The sequence below is a fragment of the Tenrec ecaudatus genome, chromosome 17 (assembly GCF_050624435.1).
Source record: "Tenrec ecaudatus isolate mTenEca1 chromosome 17, mTenEca1.hap1, whole genome shotgun sequence".
NCBI classification, from domain to species: Eukaryota; Metazoa; Chordata; class Mammalia; order Afrosoricida; family Tenrecidae; genus Tenrec; species Tenrec ecaudatus.
This window is the reverse complement of record NC_134546.1, coordinates 56,812,170-56,825,886: the sequence shown is the minus strand read 5'-3', so window position 1 is coordinate 56,825,886 and position 13,717 is coordinate 56,812,170. Positions and strand designations below refer to the sequence as shown.

The window sequence follows — 13,717 nt, the reverse complement described above, 5'->3', positions numbered from 1 at the left end:
CATACTTATTTATTATGATTACAAATACAAACTTCATAAAGAGAAATAACAATACATAAGAAAGGTCATGCGAAGATGACGTACAGGTGATTTTCCTCTTCTTTAAATTTTTGGGCATTTTTAAGGTTATCACATAATCTGCCTTTCTTTACTACCAGAAACTTGATAAGCACATCATCAAAATGAAAGGTTTTATAAGAGGATGTGATCTCAAATTATGGACAATTAGAAAAGGGAGAGTAAAAACAGGGAATTGTAAATTAAGATTTGGGTTTATCTTAGTCTAATTAGATAAATATGGGCTCAAAATATGAAAATCTTTTCATATTATTTGAAAAATATGAAAAAGATCAATTACTCTAGGAGTCAGTGTAATAAAGACAATGTATTTGCTTACTGCTGCCATACCATTACGTAGATTGCTACCCCTAAGTTCCTCTCTGTAGAAATTCTGAAGAAATTCCCCCAAATGCCGATTCCTAGAGTTTTTCTAATTTAGTAGAACTGGGGCAAGGCCCCGGAATACATGTATGTTTTAAACAGAGTTTGGATGATTCTATCTTTGGGGATCCCTGTTAAGGAAGTGCTCTGTCCTGAGCTAAGGAACTTCTTTCCCATCTGTCCTTGAGTCCCTATTCCTCCTGCAGCCTTGCTTTAGTCATTCTGAGCGTGAGTGGGTACAGGGAATCTAGGACCCTCGTGTGAGCAGTCTCAGGCTGGCCCTTCTTTGCCCCTTGAGCCTTCACCCACTGACACGCTGCCATCACCAAATCAGTATATCCCCAAATGCCACAGGCGGTGCCAGTCTAGTCAGGCTCCTCACAGTTCACAGTCTTCAACACAACACCACGGATCTAGAACCCCTCCTAGGCTCATTGCTGTTTTTAGCTGCCGTCAAGCCTTGAAAAAAACCCCATGTCTACTAGTCAATCTGAGTCGCAGTTGTCACCGGAATGGTCCAGCATCAGACAAACTTCCACAGAGGAGTGGGTGGTGGCCGTGCACAAGGTGTGTTGGCCAGGAATTGCATTCCGGTCTACTCAGAAGGTGAGAATTCCACCCTCGAACCACCACTGTCCTCTGGCTCATCTCGTGTTCTAACTGCTTCCTCCCCACGGATCCAATGGACCGTGCTGAACTTCCTGTCCGACTTGTTCTTCCTGGACACCCCTTTGGATTTTTCCAATGCCTCCATTTACCCAGTCTCTATCTGGGTTCTTTCTCTCTCCCTTTCTCCTTGCCCCACCCCTTTTATTTGATTTGAAATCTACAGCTTTTTTCTGCATCTAAACTACATCTGTTTAGATCTCAAATGACCAGTAGGTAGTGTTAATATTCATCTGGGCCCCTACTGCTATCCCTATGATTTCACGTCCATTTATGACCGCACACTAGGTCGGACAACACAAAAATTCTCCTTGATTTCCACAATCACTGCATGCAGCTCATCATCCTTTTGTTTGTTTGTTTGTTTCTTTTGTCTTCTGAGTGTAAAGTGGCTTTTCATTCTTTCTCTCCACCGCTCCATGTCCTGCCAGCCTGGGTGACTTCATTCGCAACACAGTTGGCCCTTATCTAAAACATCACCCGAAAGAATTAATGAGATTTTGTCTCATTTATTTCAATGTTGTCCAATATGGCTCCCAATTGTTGGATAGCAGACTGTGTGTGCATTTAGGGAGAGGTGGGGAAAAAATGGAGATGGGAGGGTGTTTAGCCTAGAATAAGGAGCCTGGTTATTTATATTCTGATAACCTCTTGTTTTGGCCACTTCAAATATTTGTGGAAGTTAGTTTGGTGTGTGTGTGTGTGTGTGTGTGTGTGTGTGTGTAAGTAGGTTTGTATATGAGGGGCTTCCAAAAAGTCTGTGGGAAAATTTATGATCTTTTCATATTGTTTTTCCAGAAAATTCTTGGAAACCCCCTTGAATGTATGTGTATTTGTGTGTGTGTGTGTGTGTGTGTGTGTGTGTGTGTGTAAAAGAGAGAGAGAGAGATAAACAAGCTCAAAGATATACAATAATATGGAGCCAATTCCAGAGGAGCCATGAGAAGAGAAGAGAACCACTAACATTACCACAGAAAAGTGCACCAAGCGCTGTTGTCTGTTTTTGGCTTCCTTGTCTTTCTGAAGCCATATGATGCTCTAGTCTCAGACGGCAACCTTCTAGCCTGCGTTCCCACTTCTTTGCTCACAGCACGTCCACTCTTTGATCTTTCTGAGTGCGCCAGCTCTTTGACACCTTCATTTTTATCTGGTCATCCTAGCCATTCTGGATTTCTTTCCTTCCTTAGCTAGCCTGAGACACGTGATTCATCACTTCAGTGATTCACTTTTCAGCACGCCCAAGTCCCACAAGTCCTTGTCTTTTCACTTCTTTACCGACCCCTAGGAATCGGCAACCAATCAATGCTCAAGGGAGCAGCAGTTAAGAGATCAAAGGACACATTGCATTGGGAAAATCTGCGGCATAAGACCACTTTCAAGTGGTGACACCCAAGGATGTTACTTTGAGGACTAAGGTGCGCCTGACGCATGTCATAATATTTTCAATGGCCTCATATGCATGTGAAAGCTGGACATTGACTAAGGAAGACCAAAGAAGAATTGATGCATTTGAACTATGGTGTTGGTGAAAAATATTGAAAGTAACATGGACTGCCAACAAAACAAGACAAAACGCAAACCTTTCTTGGAAGAAGTACAACCAGAATGCTCCTTAGAAGCAAGGATGGCAAGACTTCATCTCATGTACTTAAATATATATCTACATACGTACTCAAGTATAAGTCAACCCGAATATCACCTGAGGGGCCTGATTTTACCACAAAAATTGCATAAAAATGTGCTGAAAAACTTGGTTTATAGACGAGTATATATGGTATATATATTTTAACAGTTTCATTGATATATAATTCGTATATGTTATAATTCAGTAGTTTAAGTGTATTAAAAGTTGTGCAATCATTGCCATAATCAATTTTAGAATATTTTCTTCATTCTTGTACTGATTATTATTAGCTATTTTCTTCATTCTTGTATGGATTATTATTAGTTTCCCATTACCCCACAGCCTCCTCTGCCATAACCCTGAGGAACTATTGATCTAGTTATTATCTCTATAAATTTACTTATCCTAGGTTTCATATAGAGAAAATCATACAAACCCCTTAACAACAACAACAGCAACAACAACAAAGTAAAACACAGAAAAACCTCAATCCAAGTGAAAGCAGAAGATAATAGAAAGCCAAGCAAATATAAAATGGATCAAAAGGGAAAACAAGCAATAATACATTGAATTTTAATCTGTCTACAGTAATTCACTTTGCAATGTATTGAGGGCAAGACTATTCACACCCCTGGGCAACGGTCTGAGGGAATTCAATGAATGTTTAATCCACAGGATACCCTGCAAATGGATTTTGGGCTGTCATTCATAGCCTCCTGCAAACCAGGTGCTCAGAATTTAAGCTCTTGTATCAGAGCGTAAAGAGAAGGGTAATATTCTCTCCTCTAATACCAGGTTTTTTAAATTTACAGTCCTTGGGTCACAAGGACTGGTGTGCTTCTTCCATGGGGATCTGGCTGACACCTCACTTGCTACTTGTCTTAGGCTAACCTTTTAGGACCCATGACACTATTCTTCCTGCTCGCCAGGCACCATCTGATTTCTTCACCACTCTTTGCTACAGCAACCACTCCATGACGGCAAGTATCAAACAGGACCTCATTGTAAGTCTCATGGGCTTTGGACCTGTTTCAGGAGAGACCAGTCCCTGGAAAGAACATCAAGCTTGTTGAGAAAGACCCTTGACAAAATAGATTGGCACACTGGCTTCAACCATGGGCAATTGGGAGGATGGCACAGGACTGGGCAGTGCTTTGCTCTGTTGTACACAGGGTCTCTATGAGCCAGAACCAACTCAATGGCTCCTAACTACAAGCCAGCCTAGCCACCCACCTTTTCTTCTCCTTCCATGCATCGCCTTACTAGATGTAGGGAAAATCATGCATGTATCATTATGAATTCACCTGGGCCTTTTTGGAATGCCTTCTCTTAATCCCCTCTGGGACTTTTCCACACAGTTTCCCTTCTCCTTAAACTTCCTACCAACACCCCTGCTCTTACTGTAGCCTGTGACCCTGCCGCCCACTTCAAGACCTTCAAGCATGAACTAGATTTATCCGCACACACCCAGCGTCGCCTCTTTTCTTTCTGAGTGCGATATCCCTCCTCCCATAAAGTCCCTCACACTAATCAGAGAAACATAAACCCCAAATATGTGTTTCTTCAAAAAATATTTTTTATTTTCAACGAGACAGGAGCTTGAAGTGTAATGACAAACAGAATACAATTGCAATCGTTTGACTTGTCTGACCAGCACCCTTTGGCACAAATGCATGTTCTTTCTCTACTTGGTTACCTGGGAGCTGCCAGATTATCCCCCTTACCCCCGGCCTCTCGGGTGGTTGGGATGGGCGTCTAAACCATCTTTGGTGATTGAGCCTTTCACGGAGACCGTTGTATTTGGAACTGAGAGTCAGAATCAGGCTGTAATGAAGCTGTCAGTAGTGGCCATTGTTGTTGCCATGTGACCTAGGTCACAGAGAAGGTCATTCTACAGCAAGGGGGAAGCTGAGGCTGATTCAGAGAGATGCAGCAACAAGGAATCCTCCAAAAGAGGCTTCTTTGATGGACTCCAACTTCTGGTTCTAAGTAGTTGTGATAGAATGTATGTCAACTTGGCTGGACCAAGATTCTCCCTGGTTTGGCAGCCAAGACCTAGCAATCTCCCATGATGTGACCTAATATAAGGTAAGACTATCCACAATGGATCTGCTATGAGCAGCCAATCAGGCACAAGAAGTTTAAGGTGGTGTGCACCTTACTCAGATCACAGCCCTGTTGCAATCAATTGAAATGATGTTTCCTGGGGGTGAAGGGTGGAGTGGGGACTGCATCCAATATAAGCAGGCATTTGTGGACAAGCTTGCTTGCTTTTTGCTGCTTCTGACTTCTGCATCTGGCTCATTAATTTTTGGTTCTTTGGGCTTGAACCAACAGTTTGTCCCCCTTCTGCAACTGTGTGAGCCATTTTTAATATAAATATATATATATATGGGGGTACCAAAAAACCCCAGAATTGCTCAGGGTGGAATGGAGCTTTTGTAGTATGCATTTTTCCCCCTGCTAGGCAAGCATCAAACAACTTGCTCCGAGTTAGTGCACCCAGTGGCATCAACTGGTAAGGTTCTCTCTGGTCACAGTGGATTTTTTCATAAAAAGCAGTTTTGCTCAAATCTCATTTTTTGTGATGGCCGATTTAAGAGAACAGCCTGCAGCTGTGAAATAGTGTTTCCTGCTCAGGAAATGCTGCAGAAACTGTTGTGATGTTGAACAAAGCTTACAAAGACAGCGCTATGAGAAAAAACTCTCAAGCGTACGAGTGGTGCATGTGGAGTTTGTCCACCAGGTCAGACCATTAATCGAGCTTACTATTTAGAGGTTCTGAAAAGATAGCGTAAGAGTGTGTGACCAAAAAGACCTGATTTGTGGCAGACGGGGGCTGGTTTTGCCATATGACAATACACCTGCTCAAGCAACCATCTCAGTGTGCTTTTTGAGGGCAAAATTCCCAGCATGCCTCTCTTGCCCCACACACCTTACTCACCTCACCTCTCTCTGTGTGACTCCTTTTTGTTTCCTCGAATGAAGAGGAACATGAAAAGACAGATATTTGAAAACGTAGAAGAGGTGAAGAAAAAATGAGGGAGGTGCCATCCAAATAGATACGTTTGAAAAAGGTTTCTGTGAATAGAATTGCAGAGTTGACAAATGCATTAAGTGTTATGGAGAGTACTTTAAAGGTGATAAGGTTGCTTTGTTAAAAAAAGTTAAATACATAGCTTTGAAAAAAAATTCATTTTTGAGGGGTACCCCTGTGTGTGTGTGTGTGTGTGTGTGTGTGTGTGTGTGTGTAAGCCTCACTGGTTTTTCTTTTCTAGAGAACTCTAAGACAGGAGCCTTGGTGGTGCTGTATTTTAGATTGCTACTTGCAAGTTGGTGGTTCAAACCTACCAGCTGCTCTGAGGAAGAGAGATGAGGCTGGCTGCTCCCATAAAAACAGAGTCTTTGAAACCCTATATGGCAGCGGTTCTCAACCTGAGGGTCGCGACCCCTTTAGGGAGGTTGAACGACCCTTTCACAGGGGTCACCTGATTCATAACAGTAGAAAAATTATAGTGACGAAGTAGCAATGAAAATAATGTTATGGTTGAGGGGTCACCACCACATGAGAAACTGTATGAAACAGTCGAGGCATGAGGAAGGTTGAAAACCACCACTTTATGGGATTGCCCTGAGTCTGAATCAACTCGGCAGTAGGTTTGGGTTTGGGGTTTTAACTTCTGGTTCTATTCTTGCCCAGCTGAACCCATATCCTCAAATTGCATGTCCTTCCTGTAAAATGTCAGCTTTACGTAGCGTTTTGTGCTGGGTTTCTGTCACTTGCAACGTGAAAACCAACTGCTGTGGGTGGGAAGTTGGATGGCCTTGTTTTCACGATTGTGATCAGCTGGGACCCAACGGCGTCTCCTTTGAGGACAGACAGGGTTGCAAGGTCAGGATGCTGCTCCTTCCTTGAAGTCTTCATCCAGGTGCTGTAAGAAAGACGCACGCTTCAATACAGTTGCGAGCTCTCTGCCACCCACCGGGCCAGGGTGGAACTCTGCTCTGTGAAGTCCTTTTTGCCTCTTGCCAGTTTCAGGACACTACTGAGGTCGGATAATCATGGGCTTTGCTGAATTACAGCTGCCAAATTCTCTACTGTTAGGTTTCTACAGCCATCCATTATCCCTCTCTCTCTCGATTCTGCAGCTCTCCCCTCGTTAGTGGCCCCTCACATCACTATTCCACCCCCCTCTCCTCTGAGCAGAATCCATTCTAACTCCCACCTCTTTCTTCCCCTGAGAAGTGACCGTCTCTAAGAGGTTGTCCGTACCCACAGCAATCAGGCTGCTGCACTCTTCTGGGGCAATTGCTCTTGCTGAGGTTGCCCCTGACCACCTTATCACTAATGCCAAGGAATGCTTTCCAGGCCTTACCTGCGCAGCATGGGTTGACCACTCCTGCATACCTGAAGCACTTGCTTTCCTTGGCTTATGAAATACCACACGATCCTGGGGCCCGTCTTGTTCTTACCTGCTGCTTTCTGGGCAAGTTCCTCATTTTCTATGCCTTGCCTGGGTGGGTGCTCCCCGTTTTGGCCTAGTCCTCCTCCTTCACCCCACATTCTCCTTGGGCCATCTCAAACATTGTTGGCATCACCGTAAACATAGACCCGAAGCCCACTTCACCCTCAATCGTCCCCAGGAAGGGAAAAGAGTCACCTTAAGAATATATTCTTACTCTTAAAAAGCCCTTTGGGTGACTGGATTTTTCTCCCCGGTCCTTTACTTTGAATACTGAAATGCTTTCGGGGGAAGGGGGATATGCATTAGCATGAAATAGTCTCACTCAATGTTCATATAGAGACAACCTGACAGAACTGGTAAGAAAGGAAAGAAAGGCGTTGAACGCAGATCTAGTACTTCTAGGGAAACACCTTCGCTGTTGGCAAGTGTTGGATGTCCTTGTAACCAAGTCTTTAAAAGTAACTAGAAAAAGTCATACGGTAAGTGATTGTGATTACAGGACGGATGTTGTCATGTGGTTGGGTGCTTATGACTGGGAATAACATTTCCAGTGACAACACCGTGCATCCAGTTAAACACAGAGGTCAAAGGGAAGATGGTGTGCTCTGGGAAATGATTTAAGAGACTCCAGCCATGCCCCTGGGAATGAATAAAGACACTGCTAATGACAAAGGTGACCCTGGCAATGACAAAGACCTGGGAAGAGTCTCAATAGAAGTATCTTAAGATTATCGCTACATTAAAATGTTAAGTTGATATCGTCTATATAATAACATGTAATGTAAAGGCCCTGGTGGCTCTGTGGGTTCCTGATTGCAAGTTCAGTGGTTCAAACCCACCAGCCACTTGGCAGGTAGAAAGATGGGGCTGCCTGTTTTGATAACGATTTATAACCTCAGAAACCCTATATAGGGTCACTATGAGTTGGAATTGACTCAGTGGCAGCGGGTTTGCTTTGGGGTTGAGTTTAGTTTAAGAGTTCTGGTGGTGACACATGTAGCTAATCACCCAAGGAAAGAGGTGACAGATTTTACTGTAGAGATGACAGCCTGGGAAACCCCATGGGAGTTCTATCTGGGCTTCCAACCTGTCTAATCGGAATGCATCGGTTGGAAAACCTTGAGTTCTCCCTTTTGGGATCACTGAGTCAGATCCACTCAATAGCACACGTTTGGTTTGGGCTCTCTCCAGGGGAAACACGGCTCCCAGGACAGCTGGTGCCCAGCATCCCTTTGCAGCTGCCCAGCCTGCAAACCACCCACCTCACTGCCACCATGTAGGCAGACAGTGATGGTGGCCTGGATGGTGGCTGTCTGAGCCAGGGCCAGGAGCTGTGGATCCTGCAGCCTGCTCTCCAGGCTCTTCTTGCTCAGCCTACCCCTAGATGCTCATGGTCAGCGGGAGCAATAGCCGCTGTGAGCACTGCTTCGCCAAGAAAGGACCGTCCAAGTGTGGAAGATGCAAGCAGGCAAGGGGGAGGGTCAGGAAGAAGACTGGCCCGTGCACAAGTTGGAGTGCTCTCCCCATGGTTGTTTTCTGGGAAAACTGGAATCCTTCACAGCAAGGATTGTAGCCTGACAGAAAACACACCCAGACTGAACGGCATTCGAGAAGATGCTAGCTGGGAAGGGGTCTGGGTCACATCTGGATAAGTTAGACAGTGAGAAGGTCTTGATGTAGACCGACAGTGCCCCTCTCCATCACCTTTCCTCCAAGCGCCTCTCGAGGTTCCTGGCACCGAGAGCCCGGGGGTGCTTTTTGCACAAGTTCACTGTGATGGCTTTCCAATGGAAGATGAAGAACCCTCTCATTGGGGATTGGCAATGTTTCCTGGGGTTGCATCAGAACCATAGCTGTTGACCCCAATGTGATTGTGACCTACGAGGGGACCCTGGCAGAAGAAAGAGCTCCACAGGAAGTCAAGCCAGGAGAGGAGGTGTTTATTAGCTGTACAGTGACCTCCTGTCTTCCACAGATGATAGAAATGACTAGTAAGACACCCCTACTTCTTTACCTCTGAGTGCCAGAATGTACCACCAAAAGCCAAGGATAAGGCCAAGGTGGACATCAAGAAGCTCGCTGGCACCTTGAAGGTGGAAGCCATCCGTGACATGGTCAAAGATGCAAAGAACATTATTCAGGGCCCAGTACTATCCATGTCCCAGTGAACTGGTAGAGACCTGTGAGCTCAGCCAGGAGATGAGGAGCTGCGTGTTCAAAGACAGTAACATAAACATGCTGCGCATGATGTGCCAGGCCGTGCGGTCTGCCTGTACATGCAAGACTGGGAAGGAATCCTGCAATTTGGGCAGAATATCATTAAGCCTTACAGTAAGCACGAGCTGTTTCACTCCCTCAACATGGCCTCACCTCTATGGGGCCGACGTTGGAAGACGGCACGTGAGCCTGGAAAATGAGGCTGATGGACAGAGAGAAAGCCCAGGAGACATAGCCGTTACGAAAGGAGGTCACAGCAAAGATCACCTGTATGCTTCTAAGATCCAGTAAGAAATCAAAAGTCACCGAAGCTATGGAGCATCTTAGTTGGTATTTGAATCCCAGGACAGAAACTTGAAAAGAATTTGAATCTTTCAAACCTTACAGAGCACTCTAGCATTCCGTTGGGGGATTAAAAAAAAAAAAGTTGGAATGAAAATACTCCAAGCATTTCAATCTTTCTCACTGCTTTTTGGGAGGTTGGGCTTAATTCATTTTTGAATGCTGTTCCTGTCCCCCCTCGACCCCCACCCACCAGCTGTACGGCATGCTTTCCTATATTTTGCACAGGCTGCATTTTAAGGGTCTTGTTTACCCCTTCATGCCTGTTATGTTCCGAGCAAACCTGAAGGATGCAGAATAAAAAAGATGACAGCTACCAGAAATTTGTTTGGGGTTTGAAGTGTCATTAAAATGCATCTTATCAATAAATCATGAATATTTAATGTATATTTTATATATCAAAGTTTACACACTCACGTGGGCCATGTGGCTTTATTGGGGAGTGGATATTTTAACTAGAAAAACTGAGGTATAACATATATTCAGGGGTACTTACATTCAGGCAAATTGTGCCAAACTTCAGTCCCAAATAACAGTTTACTGATTTTTTTCTGTGCAGATAGCCTGTAACCCAAAACCCCAAACCCACGGCCTTCGAGTTGATTCCAAGTCATATGGACCTGAAAGGGCAGAATGGAACTGGTGGGCTGGTGGGCTTGAAGTGCCCACTCTCCAATCACAACCAAGAATTTCACCCACAGAGCCGCCAGGGCCCCTAGATGTCCTTCAGGCACTTTAAAACTCGGCGTGTCCAAAGTTAAACTTCTCACATTGCCTTCTCCTTCTTGTCCCCCACTCAGCTGATGTCACCACATTCACTCAGCTGCCTGAGCTGAAATCTGAGTCTCTTCTCTCCCACACACCCTGTTGTGTCTGTTTATCTCTTCGATCTCAGATCTGCTCATGCCTAATCTGCTTTCCTCCAGGCCACCAGTCTCTCCTTCCCAGGCTACTTTAACCAAAGAACTAGTTTCTTAGTTTTGTCTTCTTCCAACTGAATTTACAGGAACGCTTGGGTGGCACAAACCGTTTAGGAGACAGGCCTTGAGATTCAGATGGCATTCTGCACGGCAGAATCTGCAACAACCAACCAACCAACCCGAGGATCTAGTGGACACACAGATTCCTGGGCTCCACAAGCAATTTAATGGATCAGAATTTCTCGGGGGAGGAGCCCAGGGATCTGTATTTCACCAAGGCAATCCCTATGCACAACCAAGTTTGGGAACCAAGGACCTAACCTAAGCCTAGAAATCTGGAGAGATCCTTCTCAAATGCAAAGTAGACACCAATTCCCACGGCAGGTGTGTCTAGCTCCTATGCACCTGCAGGTCCAATTAGAGACCAGTGCTGCTTCTCTAATACCCCATTGCCACCAGCGAACACAGTTTAGAGACTCTTGCTTTGTTTTCCCACACTTCTTATCTTTCCTTATCATGACACTCTTCGTTGTAAATGTTTATCTTTCTTGTTAGACTGGGAATCTCCTCGATCTGGTTTACCATTGTGCTCCCTTAGAGCTGGACCTGTACTTTACAAATATTAAGTGACTACCTGAACCAGCAATTTTGTAATCCCAACACCCAGCATAATACCTGACCAAGTGTCCTCAATAATATTTCGTTGACTCGTAAGTCGTTGTTGAACTGAAGATGTGTGATTATCAACTGAACAACATGCAATAAGCAAAAGTAATATTTGGTAGGCTTGGTCCTTAGCACAGCTCCTGCTTAATTAGGCTTAATCAGAGATGGGACCCTAAAACAGGTGGCTTTTGAAGGGGACGAGGAGCAAAGAAAAATCCCGACCTAATTGAATGTAAAGGGCAAAAGCAAAAATATGAATGTCAATATGGAAGGAAATCTGATCTCTAAGAGATGAGTAGCTCATCGCTGAGATTTGTGGTGACTGGGAGGAATTCTATACTGGGGACGCTAGACAGGGGCAGCGGGTGGCTAGCTTTCTTCTACCTTGGATACTGGGATTCCACTGGGGAATCAGCTGTAGAATCTCATTATTGCCAGCAATTAAACACTGAACCATATTGCCCCTTTAATGTAAAAAATAATTCTTTCATTGCAGACAATACGATTTCTAGCAAGTTTTATATTCATAGGCTTGATTAATTTTTCGTATCAAAGTACACTTAGAATAAATTTCACCAGCATGTTTGGCCTAGTTATTTTTGGCCTACACTTTGATAACTTATACTGACATATAATGGCCACTTTGTTTTCTTGGCTCTCAACGTTTCTTTGTGCTCAGTCCTTGAACATAGGCCTCCCGTTCTAACTTAGATGAGGAACAAAAACGTGTTAATTTCACAAATGGTTTCATTATAGCTCTTCAGGCCTTAGTAGCTCAGGCTACTAGCTTGCACAGATTTTGATTAGCAGCGTAGGCATGGACTAAGTGAAGCTTTAGTGAAAAATCTTGTTGACAGAATTGAGGAAGAGGAATGAGATGCTAGGAGTGGAAAACAGTTTCCCCAGAGACGCCTTCCTGAAAGAGAGAGAGACACACAAAAACACCAAGTGTCAGAATGTCAGAAGCGTGGAAGAAATCCAAGGACCCGAATTAAAAAATGTACCTGGATTATTTTACTGAGGTTACTCGTGAACGGATAAGAGTGTTTGTAGCTTTTTATTTGCCACTCCGTGACTTAAATCACTGGTCAGAAATATTATTTGTTCACTCTATGTTCAGATACCGCTCAAAAGATTTTTGGTGCCTAGTGGGCTGATAAATTAATGGTAGTTCATAGGAGTCACAAGTGAAAAACGGTCTGAGGACTTAATTAGCCACACCCTTGGTAATTTTTCAAAACTTGGAGATAAATGGAAGCTTTGCCTTAAGAAGGCACACTCTATGTTCTTTAGTTTTGTTCTAATACAATTTCCCCGTTATTGTAAAAGGCATCAGAAAATCAAGTTGCGCGGCAATGGATAGTTTCCAAAGAGCTTTGCATATTATCACAGAAAACTGAATAATGACAGATTATTAAAGGTTAATTAAGCAGATTCTTGTGAAATAATTGGGAGGTAATCTATTTCTAATTTAACAGGTCAATCAGGGGTGTTTAGGAAATAGTTTTTGCTGGTTAACAACTGCAGCAAAAACAAAAAGATAATAAATTATTTCCCCAGTGGCAAACAATAAGCGTCTCTCTACTCTTTTAAAAAGTCAGAACTCAGGTGCGGGCTCCCAATTCCATCCTTTTGATTGTTTGAGAGGTATTGTGAAGGATTCTAAGCTCTTCCCCCCAATGTTAATTCAAGCTTTATATTGTTTATCTTGGCACTTTGCAATTAAAGAAAATATTGAAGAAGCCACAGAGGGATGTGGAAGTCAGAGAAATAGCCATTTTCGGTGGGAAGCAACACATTTTGGGGACTATACAGATCAGTGAATAAAAATGGAACTTCTATTGATAACTAAGCATAACTTTCCAAGTACAGAACTATGCCAAAAAAGGGGGGGAAATTTCCATGGGTACAGTTTGTAAAATCGTAAAATCAGTCTCCTTTCCAGTCGTGGAACTTCAAACTGCTTTCCCTAACTTTGGGACGCCCGGGGTGCAAAGGGGTTTAAAATCCTAAGTCCTCTTGCTCCCCCTTCTACAAGCGAACCCTAACATTCCCAGGGAAGAAAAGGTGAAGTGCGGCCAAGGGATCGGTTTCCGTTACAGCCAAAAGACTAGCCCAGAGGGTCACGGGCTCGGCCTGCGCCCCGGGAACGCTGGAAGTGGAGGAGTAGCTGGCGGGCACCTTTGTCTGCTCTTTGGGTGCTCGGCCGGGGCACCGTCCGCACCGGGGCGGGCCGGCACTGCCCGTTTGCAAAGCGCACGGCCGTGGCCTGGGCGGCGCGGCCAGGAAGCGGGAGGTCAGCAGCGCAGCGCAGGCGGCCCCCTCCTCCGGGAGCCGCGCCAGGTCCCCGCCAGGGCCGGGCCGGAGCGCTATTG

At 44.5% G+C, this 13,717-nt stretch overlaps 1 pseudogene; it reads left to right on the top strand.

Moving 5' to 3' along the window:
• The first annotated feature begins 8,581 nt into the window (after positions 1-8,581).
• On the top strand, positions 8,582-9,741 carry LOC142430458 (N-lysine methyltransferase SMYD2 pseudogene; annotated as a pseudogene).
• The last annotated feature ends 3,976 nt before the right edge of the window (positions 9,742-13,717 follow it).